Raw genomic sequence first — 16,862 nt, forward strand, 5'->3', positions numbered from 1 at the left:
CCTGGTCCGGGAACTAGATCCCGCATGCGTGCCACGACTAAGAAGTCCACATGCTGCAACTAAAAGATCCCGCGTGTCACAACTAAGAAGACCCGGCGAAGCCAAAATAAATAAATAAATAAATAAATATTAAAACAAACAGAAAAACCCTCCTCCTCCTCCTCCTCCTCCTCCCCTATTCCCTTCCCAAAGCCCTGACATGCTTCCCTTCTGTAAGCCCTCACCATTGTCACTGCTCACCCCCGCCGCAGCCCAGAACATTTTCTTCAAGAATGCAAGCAGCGGTCAAGGGCATGGCCTCCTCCCCCAGCATCCCCGCCCCCTAGACTGGGGAATTAGACTCTGGGCCATGCCATCTGTCTGAAAACAATTAGCAATAAACGCCAGCACACTGGGGCTCGAGGTCACCAGGGGATGAAGCGGTGGGGTTATAAATCCAGAAGGTTCCCAGCTGAATCAGCCTTCCTGTCCGTGGGCCAAGAAAAATCCTCCCAGCTGCCCCTGGGGAGAGAAGTTCCCAGCCACCTCTTGGGGGATGGAGGGGAGGCTCTACCCGAGCCTCACAAAGCCCTGGCCTCAGCTGGGGAGGCGGATGGGGGACCATCTGGCGGAGTGCAGGGACGTGTCCGGGCCAGACGGAGAAGCAGCCTTATTTGCTGTGTATTGTGTGTTCCTTCTCAAAACACTCCACGCATATGCTTCAAGTGCGTGGCTCTCAGCCAGCTGGGACCAGGGGTGGGTCAGTGGGAGTACTTCCGAAGAGAGGGGTGAGGGGTATGAGCCTGTCTACGGGGTGGGGACAGCTCATAGGCCCCCCACCCCACCCGACTCGGCCCGGATTCCTCTTCTCCAGCCCCCCTGCTTGGCCTGTGCCTAAGTTTCCCCTATTAAGCCTTCCCCCCGCGCCCCCCCCCGCTCAAATGTCACTTCCCCTTACAACGGAAGGGGGGCCCACTTTGCCAAACTTGACTGCGTTTAGCTACATAAGGTCTGGCTCACCAAGCCGTTTCTTCATTTTGGTAATTTGAATAAGTTGCTAGTGAATTAAAAAAACAGGAGATGCTACATAAAAATCTGGATGTTCAGCTTCTTTTGAAAAATCAAAAAATCTGGCAAGCCTTTGCCATCAACGTAGACACAATCAGCCCAGGCTGGGGGGGCAGGCAGGGAACGGGGAGAGGAGGTGCCTGCCCCTTAAGCCTGGCGTGACTTTTCTGTTCCCATCCTCTGCTCGTTCATTCACTAGTTCAAGAGCAGTGGGACCTGTCGCTGTGCCCGGTTCTTTATACGGCACTTTGATTCTCACAGGGAAGACAGACGTTAAATCCTAAACCAGGGCATATGTAATATAATGTCACATGGTGATAAGTGTTACTAAGGAAATATATAGCAGAGAAAGGGGTTGGAGAGGGATGGCGGTAGGAGGGGCTGCTGCTAAGGCAGACCCATTAGGCCTGAATGAGCTGAAGGGCCCCCATGGTGGAGGAAAGGCACGTCTGCAGGGAGGAACAGCAGGTGCAAAGCCCCTGAGGCTGGGAGCTGGAGGGAGGGAGTGAGGGGTGGCCACGCTCTTCTGAAACAGGTAATCTGGACAGGCCCGGCTTGGGGTTACCCCAGGGGGCGCCCTATTCTGCTTTAGACTCTGGGAAATCCAGCTAGTGAACCCTGGGGGACTTCCTGAGCGGGGGCCCGACTTTGAGGATTCCAGGTGGTTTGATCCTGATTCTCAGCCTCTCCCGGACTAGCTGGGGTGGTCCTGGTGGCGGGGGTGGGGGAGGTGTGGCTTCCCCAGAGGCAAGGCTCCTTAGTGGTTAAGTCTCCAGCTTCCTGGGTTCAAGTCCCTTCCACCCCTCACCTCGGGCAGGGGACTTCCCCTCTCTGAACCTAAGTTTCCCCATCTGTAGAATGGAGCATCTAGAACTCACCTCAGGGGACTGTTGTGTTACTAAGTTAATACTTATGTGCACATTTATATAAAAATATCTATGCAAAATGTCTAGGCAGATGCTCGGCACATAGAAAGTGCTATGTAACCGTTAGCCATTTTAATTTAAGGAGCAAAGGGAGACCATTGTTTAAAGGAACGGTTCTCAGACTTTTTGGTCTCCAGACCCATGACACTTAAAAATTATCAAGGACCCCAAGCAAAGAGCTTTTGCTAATATGGGTTCTATTATTCAGTATTTCTCATATTAGAGATTGGTAAAATTTTAAAACATGCATTTATTAATTCACTTAAAAAGAAAGATAATACACTTATTACATGTTAATGTCAATAATATATTTTTATGACAAATAATGATTTGTCATAAAAATGATTTGTCTCAAGCCAAAAAATATGTGGCAGGAGTGACCTTGCTTTCTGTTTGTGCAAATCTCTTTAATGTCCGGGATCTGGATCTTCAGATCTGCTCCACATCCAGCCTGTTGTGATTTATTTGTCTTCTTGGTGGAAGGCAGTGAAGCAAAGCCAGCTCACTGACTGGGGGCTGGAAAACGAGGGCCTTGTGGATCCCCCCAAAGGGTCTCAGACCCCCAGGGGTCCTTAGGCCACACTTCAGGAATGGCTGGTCTAGGGTTTCCCTGGTGGCACAGTGGTTAAGAATCCACCTGCCAATGCAGGGGACACGGGTTCGAGCCCTGGTCCGGGAAGATCCCACATGCCGCAGAGCAACTAAGCCCATGCGCCACAACTACTGAGCCTGTGCTCTAGAGCCCGCGAGCCACAATGAAGAGTAGCCCCCGCTCACCGCAACTAGAGAAAAGCCCTCACGCAGCAACGAAGACGCACCGCAGCCAAAAAAAAAAAAAAAAGAATGGCTGGTCTGGGGTCCATTCAGGGTGGCAAGTGGGCGTGTGGCTTTGTCCCTCCAAAGTGCAGGGTGGGGACGGGGCCCCAGGAGACAGTGTCTGGATTCAGCTTGCCTGCCGAGGCTCGGAGGGGCTGGTCCTGGGACCTGGCCGGCAGGAGGTAGGAAAGGCTCTGCTCTGCTGACCTCACAGACCCATGGGCAAGGCCAGCAAGTAAGCGGGGCGTTATAACCAGAATATGGGGGGCTTGCTGACCATTGGGGAGCATGACAGAGACACCCCGACCCTCTGCGGGGAGGAGATGGCGTCCCCTGATCAGAATTCTCATACTGGCCCCTTGTATGAGCCCCAAGGTGCCCAGGCCCGGGCAGTTCAGCACTGGCTCTCTGTGAGTCAACAAAAGTTCCCTTCAACAGCCTTCAGGGCTCCATTATCCCCATTTTATGGAGGGAGAAACTGAGGCTCCTGCCCCACAAAGTTGAGTCATAGGTGTGGGCGGCAGAGTCTGGGAGGGCATCCCAGGCCTGGGGTCCTCAAAAGAGCTGGGGGAGCACCCCAGGCAGGTCTCTGGGGCACTGGACGTCATTGGGCCAGGGGACGGATGACCCAGTCTCTTCCTTTCCCAGAATGTCAGGAAAGGAGAGCTGCGGCCGAGAGGGGGAGAGGGAGCCACCCTTGCCAACTGCTCTCATAGCCTCAGTTTCCTCATCTATAAAATGGGGCAATAATACTCCCAACTGTGTAGTTCTCAAGATGAATCAACTGCATGCCCCCCGTGGGCCTGGCACACTGTGGACACATGACCCACATCCCACTCCTGCTGTGACCTCCTCCACTTGCAGAAATTTCCCCAGGACTCGCTTTGCCTTGTCAGCAAGTCCCCCTTGTGTTATTATTATTTTTTTAATAAAAGCACCACCTTGTATGGGCGCTTACAGTCTTTGCTGAGTCCCTTGTGATCTTTACCTCCTTTAAGCCTCTTGGCAGCTCCTCCAGGAGAATAGCACCCTTATCCCCATTCTAAGGAGACAAGACTGAGGGGGGTACTTGCACAGATACACAGGCAGGAAGACACACATTTCCCTGCTCTGCCATCGCAGAAACAGCAGCAAGTTGTAAGGGAGCAGGGCAGGCGGACAGGCCTTTTGTTCCGCACGGGAACAGAACAGAAAGCCCCCAGTCCCCACCGTGGGGGGGCGTGTCACCAACTGCCACCCCCCGCCCCGCTTTGCTCCGAACTGAGAGGTTCCTGAGACACAGGACTCTTGGTGCTACAGCAGGGACAGTCCTGAGCAAATCAGGGTGGAGTTGGTTGTTCTACCCTCATGGCACCACTATTTCCCATCCCAGGTCTGGGATGAGAGAGGAAAGGGTGCTTTGAACAAAGCCCCAAAGTGCCTCATCAGTGGGGACTGATTCCAGCGAACCCGAACCTCAAAGCTCTCAGAACGGATCCTCTGGCCCAAGCGAGGGCTGCAGGGTGGATCAGGCAGCCGCAGGGCCTGCCCGAATGACCTCATTTGCTCATCCCAGGATTCGAAGATGATTTCACCAGTGGACTAGGCCAAGAGGAAGGGAGCGTTTCACGCCTTGTTCCTACTCCACAGCGGTTGACAGGTTGATCCCGGTGACCCAGAGTGGATGGAGACACCTTAGCCTCCTGGCTGAGATCAATCCTTAGACAGCCAGACAGCCTGGGACCCTGCCTTGTTGAGCCCAAGACCCTCTGGGGGCTGAAAGCAGAAAAATAACCATTGACACCAATTCCCACCCAGAATTCCGTAAAATGCTGGCCTTATTCCCCAGACCTCACCACAACCTTCTGATGAGGAAATCAAAGCAGTTTATCTGGAGTCAGATTTGCTACTTCCTGGCTGTGTGTCCCTGGTAAGTTACTTAACCTCTCTGAACCTGTTTCCTCATCTGTACCTAAGGGACAGTTTAGTTGATATTCTTGTTATTTGGTTCATTCTTTCCCTCCTTTGACCTTCTCAGCCACTCTCTGAGAAATGGGTTATTTTATACATCAGGATGGAGGTTCAGAAAGGTAAAGTGACATGGACAAAAAGCCCACGGCTCTAAGAGTAAAGTGAGATTTGAACCTGACCTTGACAGGCTGAAGCCCATCTCATCCCCATGACACCTGGGCTGCCTGAGAAGTCAGTAAGATGAAGACATGCTGTACGAGACATTATTACTCTTTGCTTCTCAAAGTGCGATGCCCGGACCATCAGCATTAGGTTGTTGAAATGCAGAATCTCAGGCTCCACCAGAAACCAGCTGAGTTACAGTCTGTCTTTTAAAAATCTCCTCAGGTGATTGGTGTGCACAGTAAAGTTCGAGAACCTCTGGGTTAGATCAGGGTTTCCTGGAGTTCGTTCAGGGAAATGGGAGTAGGTATAATTAAAATAAAAGATAATAGGAGGGTGTAGTTTAGTACCCAAATCAATCTGGGACATGCAGGGTTAAACAAAAAGAAAGTACAGGAGTTACTAAGGCCTTTAATAATCAAATGTACATTCTGTGTCTGTAGGAGACATATCCCAATTGTATCAAAAGATCAATTTTTTTGAACATAGCATCTTGTGTTCTGCAGAATACAGTGGAGGGAAAACCTGGGTCCTGTAGATATTAATGATAAAATCACAGCTCCCATTTATTCAGCACTTATTACGCATCAGGCCCTGGACTCCTCCACATCTTACTGTGTAACTTTCATCCTCAAAGTTACCTCATCGTCCAAGATGGCTCCTGTAGCTCCAGCCATCACATCTGCATTCTAGGCAGCTGGAGGAAGGAAAGAGATCATCCTTCAACTGAGTCATTCTCCTTTAAGGAGCCTTCCTGGAAGTTCCATGAAACACTTCCACCTTCATCTCACTGGCCAGCTTTAGCTACACAGCTGAACCTCAATGCAAGTGAGGCTAGGAAATGTTGCCCAGATAAAAATTGAGGTGTTGTGGCTAAAGAAGAAGGGGAGGGTGGATATTGAGAAGATAATTATCAGTCCCTGCCCAGGAGCTTTCCTGGGGGAGAGGGGCTTGTCCAAGGTCATACTGCTGGTCAGTAAGGGAACCATATTTGAACCCACCAAGGCCAAGTATCTCAGCTTTTGCTACATTTGCTAATTGTCTAAAGAGGAAAATCAAAAGGTTTGATTTAGGGCTTCCCTGGTGGCGCAGTGGTTGAGAGTCCGCCTGCCGATGAAGGGGACCCAGGTTCGTGCCCCGGTCCAGGAAGATCCCACATGCCGCAGAGCGGCTGGGCCCGTGAGCCATGGTCGCTGAGCCTGCGCGTCCGGAGCCTGTGCTCCGCAACGGGAGAGGCCACAGCAGTGAGAGGCCTGCGTACCACAAAAAAAAAAAAAAAAAAAAAAAAGGTTTGATTTAAAGTGTTCTTTTAAAGTTTTCTTTTTTTTTTTTTCTGCTCAGAGAAGTGCGAGAAACATTGGGTAACACAAAGGGAAATAGATTTCGTGGCTCCAGGACTTTTCCAAGTGAATCAAGAGGCCATAGATAACAGAAGCCCTGATTCGAAATGGCTTCTCCAAGGAAGAAGTGTGTATTATGTCACAGCACTGGAAGACAGATGGTGTCAGGGCTGGTTGATTCAGCAGCCCACTTAGTGTCAACCAGGACCTAGGCTCTTTCCATTTTTGTGCTTTGCCGTCTTTAGGCTCATCCCCTCATGGTGCAATATGGCTGCTGGTGAGCCAGGCATCTTGTCACAAAGCCCTAAAGGCAGCAGAGTGAATAGCCTTTCCTCACAGCCATATGTAAAGACAAGGAAATCTTTCCCAAAGCTGGCCGACACACTTCCCCTATTGCTAGAGATCTCCACGTAACCCCTCCTAGGCCAATTGTGAAACAAGGGAGGCCTCGGAACTCCCACTATTGGGTTTAACTGACCAGTGTCCACTGCGGGGCAAGGGTGGGACCAAGGCAGCACCTGGACAAAATCAAGGTTCTATTGACAGGGAACGGGGATCGCTAATAAGGCCAAACCAACATGGCAGGTCATGGAGACTTTGAATGTGCAAACACACTTTGTGTAATCCCTGTAGGGGAGAAGGTGGTCCAGCCCCTGCCCAGAGAGCCGACTGGTTGTGGGAGAGGTGCTGGGTGAGGTGAGGGGCCAGGGCATGTGCCCCCAGTGGATTGCGGAGGAGATCACATGAGATTAATTTTTTCCCAAGCTGCATGTTGGGAACACGGTGTTTTATTGTTTTATTTACCTCCATTAAATATTTTTCTGGGGACTTCCCTGGCGGTCCAGTAGGGGATCCAGTTAGGACTCCACTCTTTCATTGCCGAGGGCATGGGTTCCATCCCTGGTCGGGGAACTAAGATCCCGCAAGCTACGTGGCTTGGCCGATCAGTCAATCAATCAATCAACATTTTTCTGATAACTTGTTAGGGTGGAGGCTAAGATGGGTCGCTCGGATTGTCCTCCAGGAGGGGCCTGTTGCCTTAGCTTTGGGGAGTGCTGTCGGGGATTACCTCGGGAAGGCTGCCGTTGCCAAGCCACCTCTGCTGGGTGATGATCCCCCTGGAACTGCCCTCATCTGAGGACCCCGCCGTTCTCAACAGGACGATTTTGCCATCCAGGGGACATTTGGCTTTGTTTGGAGACACTTCTTGTTGTTACAACCGGGAAGGGGGTGGTACTGGCATGTAGTGGGTAGAGGCCAGGGATCCTGCTGTCCCGCAACAAAGAATGATCTGGCCTCAAACGTCAACAGTCCCCAGGTTGGGAAATCCTGTGATGACTGAGGAAGGCCAGTGGAAAACCCTGGACAGCTCACTGCCCACAGGACTCCTCTGGGAGGGCTTCCTAGCTCCAGAGGCCCCGTGCACTGGGTTCACAAGCTGCCCCCTCTCTCTGCCCCTCCTGTTTCCCTCCCTTCCCTTCCCATGGGGCTGATCCCAAGGGCCCACCTTAATACAGTTTGTGCATGCTAACCTCCTTCTCAGAAACTGCACCCCTGGGAATGCAAAAAGTCATTCTTCCAGAAAGTTCTAGCAAGGCAGAAGTCAGCTATGCATACTGTAGGCAGTGAAAACTCTGCAAATCTCTGACTCCCAAGGTAACTATTGTGCGCCACTGGCAGGTGTTCATCCTGGGTTCGTTTTTTTTCCAGGCATCTAGCAGGTACCTGTTGTTTGTGCTGGTTGGCTCCCAAGCTCCCTGTTTCTGGGAACCACACCTGGAGGACCTGCGCTCCCCTCGCCTTAGGCCGTGAGGCCAGCCAGGACCTGGCTCCTGCCTTTCCCCTTTTCCCCCTTTCCCCAGAGATGGGCATGTGACTCAGGCCTACCTAATCAGTATCGTCCCGCCTCCTGATCTCAGTGATTGGTTCAGAGGTAGGCACATGATCCAAGCAAGGCAGCTGGGTGTCAGCCTGAGGAATTTGTTGGAAGTATTGAGAAAGAAGAATATTTTCTGCTTTTTTTGCTCAGCTGGGAGAGCAGGGATCTGGAGCTGCCTGGAGTCCCCACATGGAGAGAGACTGCTTAAGAATGAAGCCAAAACAGGTAAGCCGAGTGGAGAGATGGGGGGCCAGAGATCGAATCATGAAGGCAGTGGGCCCTGGATCAAACCACACCTGAAGACACACTCCAGGTATTTTTCTTATTATGCAGACCAGTAATTTCCATTTTTTGGGTAAATTGAATCACTGTTATGAGTTGAATTGTGTCCCTTCCCACAAAAAGATGTGTTGAAGTACTAACCCCAGTATCTCAGAATGTCACCTTATTTGGAAATTGGGTTTTTACAGAGGTCATCAAGTTAGGATGAGGTCATTAGGGTGGGCCCTAATCCCATATGACTGGAGTCCCTATAAAAAAAGGAAAATTTGGACACAGAGACAGACATGCACAGAGGGAAGATGATGTGAAGATACAAAGGGATAAGGCCACGTGACTGGGATGATGTATCTACAAGCCAAGGAACACCTAGGGTCGCCAGCAAACACCAGAAGCTAGAGGAGGAAGGAAGGGATCCCCCCCACCCGGCGCCTTCAGAGCATGGCCTTACTGACACCTTGATTTCAGACTTCTGGCCCCCAGAATTGTAAGACAATAAATTCCTGTTGTTTTAAGCCACCCAGTTTTGGGTATGTTGTTATGGCAGTCTAGGAAACTAATAAAGTCACTGTAGTTGGTCTCTGTCACTTGCAAGCAAGAATTCTGAGTAGTGCAGTGTTACAGCATCATATAAGTAATTATTTACAAAAATGGTAAGTTTCCCATTTGAAATACCAGAATCTAACATTTTAGGTGGTACCCAGAGTACTTACACCGACTTCACCTTCCTCCATTGTCTTTCCCCCAAGCCATATCTCTAGTGCAGTCTGACCTTGGCAAGCTGCACCCCACTCCCTCAGGATGTGTGATAATTTGGTCCTCATGGTTAGGCCAACCATGCTTTGTATTATCCTTGTAATAGGGCTTATTCCATGACAAGGTCCCTGAGTGCCATGAATCCCAATGATATCATATGAGATGATTTTAAGTAGAACGCCACTGTATCTTTTTGCTTTAGTAATCAATCTTTATTTTAATGTGTTCAAAGGTTATAACTGGCACATCAAGCCTGTGATGTCACAAATATCATTGCTCAGTGTATCTGTATGAGTTCCAGCACTCAAATGGGATAATTGGGAGAGTTAACAAAGGGACAGTCTACAAAGGTGGAGGCACGGTCTGTGCAGGGAAACCAAGAATAAATGTTGCAGTGTCCAGGGCTAGTGAAAACAAGCAGCTGTTACCACCTTTAGGCTGGAAGGAGTGGAGAAGGAGTAGCTACTGGAACCCAGAGAGAGCTGTAGCTGGAGGAGACGGGCCATCAACAGGAGTGACCTTCAGGAGAAGAACACAGCCCTTGTTCTAATCACAGTGAGGCCGGAAGGGAGGTGGGGGAAATACCCCAACCTCTCTCCCTTCCCGCCCTCCAGTCTACCCTCTTGCTTCCCATTGGCTGAACCCAGCAGGAAATGAGGGTGCAAGGGATCCTGGGAAATGTAGTCCACAGGGTCAGCCTCCTGATGCACAGAGCAGGGAGGGTCTGAAAGGGCAGTTGAGAGTTAACCAGCGTACTTAAAATGGGGCTACGTAAATGATAAATGTAAATGTAAAACGTAAGGAAACTATTGAGTTTTAAGTAGGCACCCATTGGTCTGCATGCACATGGCTATGTTTTCAGGACAATTTATCTCCTTTTTCCTAATGTATACTGACCTCTGCTTCTATGCCACCTTTGTCCCCAAATCCCGGCTTGGGTGTCACATCACACATTGCACCAGCCACCTCTGACTTGGGGCACTTGGAGGCCTTGGAGGGGGGTATTGGCAGTGGGAAGGCTCAGTCGTGTCCAGAACTCTCTCAGAGCTGATCAGCACCCCTCTCAGCTCCCAGGGGAGCGTAGAACCCTGACCGTTTCCCTGTGAATGCTGCCAGTGTGGTTTTAACAGGCCGTTGCTGTGCAAGTGCCCATTAGGCTGAAAAGAATGAAGCAAATCAGCATGTGCTGGCACAGGGACAGACAGAAATGTGGTGGACGGAATGGGCCCTGGGAGGGCTGTAGGTCGTGCATGCAGTGGGCAGAATAGTGGACCCCGAAGATGCCCAGGTCCTGATCTCTGGAATCTGCCATGGCAAACGGAACTTTGCAGTTGTGATGAAGGATCTCAAGATGGAGAGATCCTCCTGGATGATGGCGGGGGGCGAGGGGGGCCTAAATGTAACCACAAGTGTCCTTTAAAGAGGGAGGCAGAGGGACTTCCCCTGCAGTCCAGTGGTTAGGACTCCACGCTTCCACTGCAGGGGGCCCGGGTTCGATCCTGGTCGGGGGAACTAAGATCCCACATGCCGTGCAGCACGGTCAAAAAATAAAAAACTAAAAATAAATTAAAAATTTTAAAAAGGAAAGTTAAAAAAAAGAAGAGGGGGACCTCCCTGAAAAAAAAGAAGAGGGGGACCTCTCTGGCAACCCAGTGGTTAAGACTGTGCTCCCAATGCAGGGTGCCTGGGTTCAATCCCTGGTCGGGGAACTAGATCCTGCGTACTGCACGGCATGATTGAAAAAAAAAAACAAGGAAAAAAGATGAAGACAGAGAGAGACTTGACCATAGAAGAGGAAATAGGAGCTGTGACAACAGAGGCAAGAAGTAGGAGTGATATGAGATCAAGAGACAAGAAATGTAATGCTAGAAAAGGCCAGGAAGCCAGTCTCCCCTGGAGCCTCCTGAAGGAACCAGCCCTGCGGGCACCTAGACTTAGTCCAGGGAAACTGTGTTGCTTAAGCCACTAAGTTTGGGGTAACTTGTTACAGGAGTAATGAGAAACTAACTTTTTTTTAAACGGACGTAGTTCAAAATTTATTTATAAATTTGTTTAAAAGAGTGTAAGTGACGATTATCTTTTCCTCTTGCTCACATGTGTACACCGGATTAAGGACGTAGGGATTAAAATCTAAAGAGTTGCCAGAACTTCCCCCAGACCCGATCTGAGAATCAGAAAAGAACTACCTGCTTAGAGAGATGAGCACACAGCACCCATAGCTCTCACTAAACTGAAAGCATCAGCGCCCTGAGGGCAGGGATTGTGTCTCTCTCACTTGGTACTCCTGGTATTTGGTGGCTGGCCCAGGGAGGCACTCCATGAATATTTGGGTGGCAGTCTTGTCATTATGCATTTGTCTGATGACAGCCATAGCTGCAGGCTCCCTCACTAGACCAGAAGCTTCCTGGGGTTAAGTTTTCTCACCTCTGCCTCCCCAGAGTCCGGTCAGTGCTCAATAAATGTTTGTTAAATGAATAATTGAGCACCTAGTCTTTGAGAGCAGCTGGGCTAGCGAGATAAATGAGATAAATTTTAAAAATGAGATAAAAATATACAGTTCCCACCTTCAAGGGTCCTGCAGCTAGTGAGGGAAATTTACAAAAGAATGATGATGAAGGTGTGCTGAGCGCTCACCACGGGCCGGACGCCAGGCTGAGGGTGTTACAGGTACACGTGATGGCTTATTTTGTCCTCACACAGCTCGGAGAGACACTTTGAATGGAGGTCAGTGGGGAGATGAGATGAAAGGATGGTGGACAGTGGGGTGTCCAGGCTAAGGGAAGCAGCAGGGGTGATGTAGCACCCGGAAACTAGCATCGTGGGGACCCCTTCCTGTTCCTAGACCTGAGGGTCGGGGACCAGAGCAACACGGAGCCAGAGTGAGAGGCGGAATAATGGCCTGCAAAGCCATCCACAGCCGGATTCCTGGAAACTGTGCCTAGGCTGGTTTATATGACCAAGGGGAGGGAAGGTGACCAGGAGATGGGAAGGTTATCGTGGGTTATCCAGCGGGCCCATTGTCATCTCAAGGGTCCTTAATAGTGGAAGGGGGAGCCAGGAGTTCAGAGTCAGAGAGATTTGAGGATGGAGGAGGGGGGACATGACCAAGGCATTGGCGTCTTCTAGAAACCGGAAAAGGCAAGGCACAGACACTCCCCCAGAACTTCCAGAAGGAACACAGCCCTGCTGACACCTTGATTTTGGCCCATTGAGACCTGTGTCAGACTTCTGACCTCCAGACACTAAAGAAGTAAGTTTGTGCTGTTTTAAGCCACTGAGGATGTGCTCATTTGTTCCTGCAGTAATAGGAGGCGATTACAGGCAGCTCTCAGAAAGGGCTGCCCACCAGGAGCTGCGACCTTCAGTAGGGGGACCAGCCAAACCTCAGCCCTGTAGAGGGAGGGACGGAGGGGCACCCCCCTCCTGCTTCTCCCCCAACCTGTGCCCTCTGATCTGCTCCGATGCGTCCTGTCGGTCAGCCCCTACCAGAGCCCAGAGGGTAGGGGGTGTGCTGGTGCAGCTCCTGTGTTGCAGACTCAGCCCCTGCAGACACAGAGCAAGGACGAAGAGGGTGAGATCATTGTAATGAATCGTCTGCATCTTACGGTTGAGGAATAGCAGGCTGAGAGAGGCCAAGTTCCTTGCCTGAGGACACTCAGCCCACCAGCAGCGGATCCAGGGTTTGAACCCAGGACCTGCGGGCTCCCGAGTCCCACTCTCCACCGTGACACTGGGGAGCGGAGCACGGTGTCTGTGCTGGGAGCCCAGCCACGTGAGCCCGTGACGTGCGTGTGTGAGTGCGTGTACTTGCTGCCGCTTCACACGCCCACCCGGTGCGCCTCGGCCCCCAGGCATGTGTTTCTGTGGGCGTTCTCTTTTCTCCGATCTCTGTTATCACCAGCAAGTTTCAAAAGCAGCGAGAGAGAGATGAAATGACACTTTTACTAAACAGGAACCATCTCCCACAACCTCCGCTAGCTCGCAGTGCCTCCGTGTCTAATTAGGGGTTGTGTCGTTCAGGGTGTGAATGTGAAATTGCTGCTCCCTCCCCAGTCGGGTGGCTGGTGTGGGCGCTGCAGATGCCTGACTCCCAGGAAGCGGGGGCTCCTCTCTGGGCCCTGATGAGGCTGCATCGGTCCCTGGAGACTATGGAAGCACCGAATGCCACGTAGCAGAAGGGCTGTGTGTGCACCAATGGGTGTTCCGTGAAGCAGGGAGGTGCCAGATCTCTTATATCGGTAGTATTACAACTGTTGTTCATGGCTCTGGGCTTTGGAGGCTATTTCCTTGAACTTGAACTGAAAGCGGAAAGAAAAGATTTAATGCAGGTGAGGACCAACTGCATGTGATTCCATTTCATCCTGGCAGCAACCAGGGAGCTCTCATTACACCCAGCAGAGGGTGAGAGACACGCTGGGACCAAGAGTAGCTCTGAAGTTCTGTACTTGGCCCTGGGGCTCGGCAGGAGCCCTGTTCAGCGACTCTGGACATCTTCACTGTGCTCCAGCCTCCAGCCCCTCCGACACCACAGCTGCTTTCCAGCTTGAACTTTAGCACATGCTAGTCCCCCTGGTGAAAATGCTCTTCCCTGCTTTCCTAGTGAAAGCTACTGCTGACCCTGTTCATCTTTCAGGCCTCATCTTAAAGACCAGTTCCTTAGGGTGCAGGCTAGACTCAGGTTCAAGGGATTTTGGAGTCAGACCACCTAACTGCCACTTGAACTGGGTAACCTTAGACAAGTTGCTGAAGCTTTCTATGCCTCAGTTTTACCATCTGTTAAGTGGGCATAGAAATACCATCTACCTTATGATGTTGTTAAAGAGACTGAGTGAGGGAATTAAGAAAAGAACATAGAACAATGTCTTTATATATACTGGAGGGCAAAGAGCAAGAAGCATTGGCTACTATTTCTTCTTGATTCATTCACACAGGTCTCTCTGGTACCAGCATGTGTAGCCCTTCCTGATGCTTCTTCATTGACTTGGCACAGATATAAGCAAACTGCAGATACCTGTGTCATTATCTGCTTAATATCTGTCTGTCCCACTTGTCCATAAGCCCTTTGAGGGCAGAGATCATGTCTGCCTGGTTCTCCCTGTATCCCTAATAGTTTAGCATTAGGTCTGGAGCATAGTAGGTGCTCAAGAAATAAATACTTAAGGCATGTTGAACACCAAAGCCCATGACTTTTCACCTCCCAAAATAGAGCACAGGTAGGGAATAGTACATTAACAAAGTGGGGAGTATAATTATGAAACTAGCCTAATGTACCAGCACCCAGAGCAGGAAGTAGAACTTAGCTGCCACCCCACACCCACGGCCCATGTGGTCCTTCCCGATCACCATCCCCTCCATCTCCCCAAGGGCTAACCACCTACCAGCCCCTGTGACATCCCTGATGTTGCTTATGTGCATTATAGTTTAACCACCCAGCTAGACATCCCTAACGCTGTTGATCAGTTTTTGCCTCTTTCCAAAAAAAATAGAATCATATAGTATGTTCTCCTGTGAGTCTGGCTTCTCCACTGGCATGAGATCCACCCAGGTGGTTGTGTGTCTCGATTCTTTGTTTCATTTCTGAGTAGGATTCCGTGGTGTGAATACGCTTCGATTGGTTCGTTCACCTGTTGATGGGTATTTGTTTTTCCAGTTTCCAGAATAAAGCTACTATGAGCATCCATCTTTGTGTGGACACAAGACTTCATTTCTCTTGAGAGTCAACACCAAGTAGTGGGATGTCTGGATCATGGGATATGACTGTCTTCAATTTGGGTACTTAGCATTGCACTGATCTCCAAGGTGGCAGTGCTGGTTTACACCCCGACCTGCAAGCATGAGGGGTCCCAGGGGGCTCCACGTCGCCACCAGCACCTGGTGTTGCTGGACTTTATACTTTTTGCCAATCCATTGGGCGTTAGTTGTATCCTGCGGTTCCCCCGCTCAGTAAGAATCACCATGGCCGCAGAAGATCATGGTGGAAGTCTTGGGTTTGGGAGCCCAGGTGCCTGAGTTGGAGCCCAGCTCTGACATTTCTTTGCAATATGACCTTGGGCAGGTTACTTATCCTCACCTGTAAAGAGGGAGTGGCAACAGTACCTCCCCCAGGGCTCAGTGACTTAATACATGTAAAGAGCTTGACCCAGCGTCTGGTACAAGATGGGTCCTCGGTGAGCGGCGTCTCTTATTATTTTATTTTAGTTTAGTTTTTTTTTTAATTTTTTTCTTTTTTTTTAAATAGATTTTATTTATTAATTTATTTATTGGCTGCGTTGAGTCTTCCTTTGCTGTGCGCAGGCTTTCTCTAGTTGCAGCGAGCGGGGGCTACTCTTTGTTGCGGTGCGCGGGCTTCTCATTTCGGTGGCTTCTCTTGCTGTGGAGCACAAGCTCTAGGCGCGCAGGCTTCAGTAGTTGTGGCACACGGGCTTCAGTAGTTGTGGCTCGTGGGCTCTAGAGCACGGGCTCAGTAGCTGTGGCGCATGGGCTTAGTTGCTCAGCGGCATGTGGGATCTTCCCAGACCAGGGCTCGAACCCGTGGTCCCCTGCATTGGCAGGCGGATTCTTAACCACCGCGCCACCAGGGAAGCCCCCCTTATTATTTTAAAATATCGTCACTCTGCTCTGGGATGGGACACTTGCTTCTCTGTCCCACCTGTAGAGCAATGAGCTCCTTAAAGGCTGGGACTTCCCTTTTTTTGCCACGGCACCTCCAGCTCTGGGGCACAATGGAGCATGAATATTTGTTGAATGAATTACTTAATGACTCGGGCTGGATGCTGTGTGAAAAGCGTTCAGATCCAAAGGTTGGTAAGATGAGATTTAACCCTGATGGAACTGGAACTTCACTGGGGGGAAAGGGCAATGCTGGGACCTTTCCCTGCAGAGCTGGGAGCAAAGAACTGAGGCTTCCCACCAACTGCTGGTAAAGACCTGAGGTCTGCTCTTAGGGCCTGAATTGTGTCCTACCCATTTCCTATATGGAAGCCCCGAGTCCCAGTTCCTTGGAATGGGACTGCATTTGGAAACTGATCCTTTAAAGAGGTAATGAAGTTAAAATGAGGCTGTTAGGGTGAGCCCTAATCCAATCTGACTAATGTCCTTATACAAAGAGGAAGAGATGCCAGGGATGCACACATAGAAGAAAAGCCATGTGAGGACACAGTGACAGGTAGCCATCTGTAAGCCAAGGAGAGAGGCATCAGCAGAAACCAGACCTGCTGACACCTTGATCTTGGGCTTCCAGCCTCCAGAACTGAGACAATACATTTCTGCTGTTTAAGCCACCCAGTCTGTGGGCTTTTGTTATGGAAGTCCGAACTGACTCAGACACCTACTAACAGCCATTGAGGGTGCCATCTTGGAAGCAGGTCCTCCAGCCCCAGTCAAACCTTCAGATGACCACAGCCCTGGCTGGCATCTCGACTGCAGCCACACGGAGACCCCAAAGCAAACCACCCAGACAAGCGGATCTCCAATTCCTGACGTACAGAAACTATGTGAGACAATAAACTTTTATAGTTGGTTTATGCCCGTAAGTTTTAGCGTATTTTGTTACGCAGCTGTAGATAACAAATACACCTGCCTTGGAAGGAGCCACATCTAGCTCCCAGGCTTGGCTTGACACTCACAGCCTAAGATCTCTCATGGATACAGAGACACAGATTCTAGCTGTTATTGTTGCTCTTTAATTCGATGACTGATTTACGCTTG

Source organism: Mesoplodon bidens (genome assembly GCF_964165515.1).
Source record: "Mesoplodon bidens genome assembly, chromosome: 13".
In the NCBI taxonomy this organism is placed as follows: domain Eukaryota; kingdom Metazoa; phylum Chordata; class Mammalia; order Artiodactyla; family Ziphiidae; genus Mesoplodon; species Mesoplodon bidens.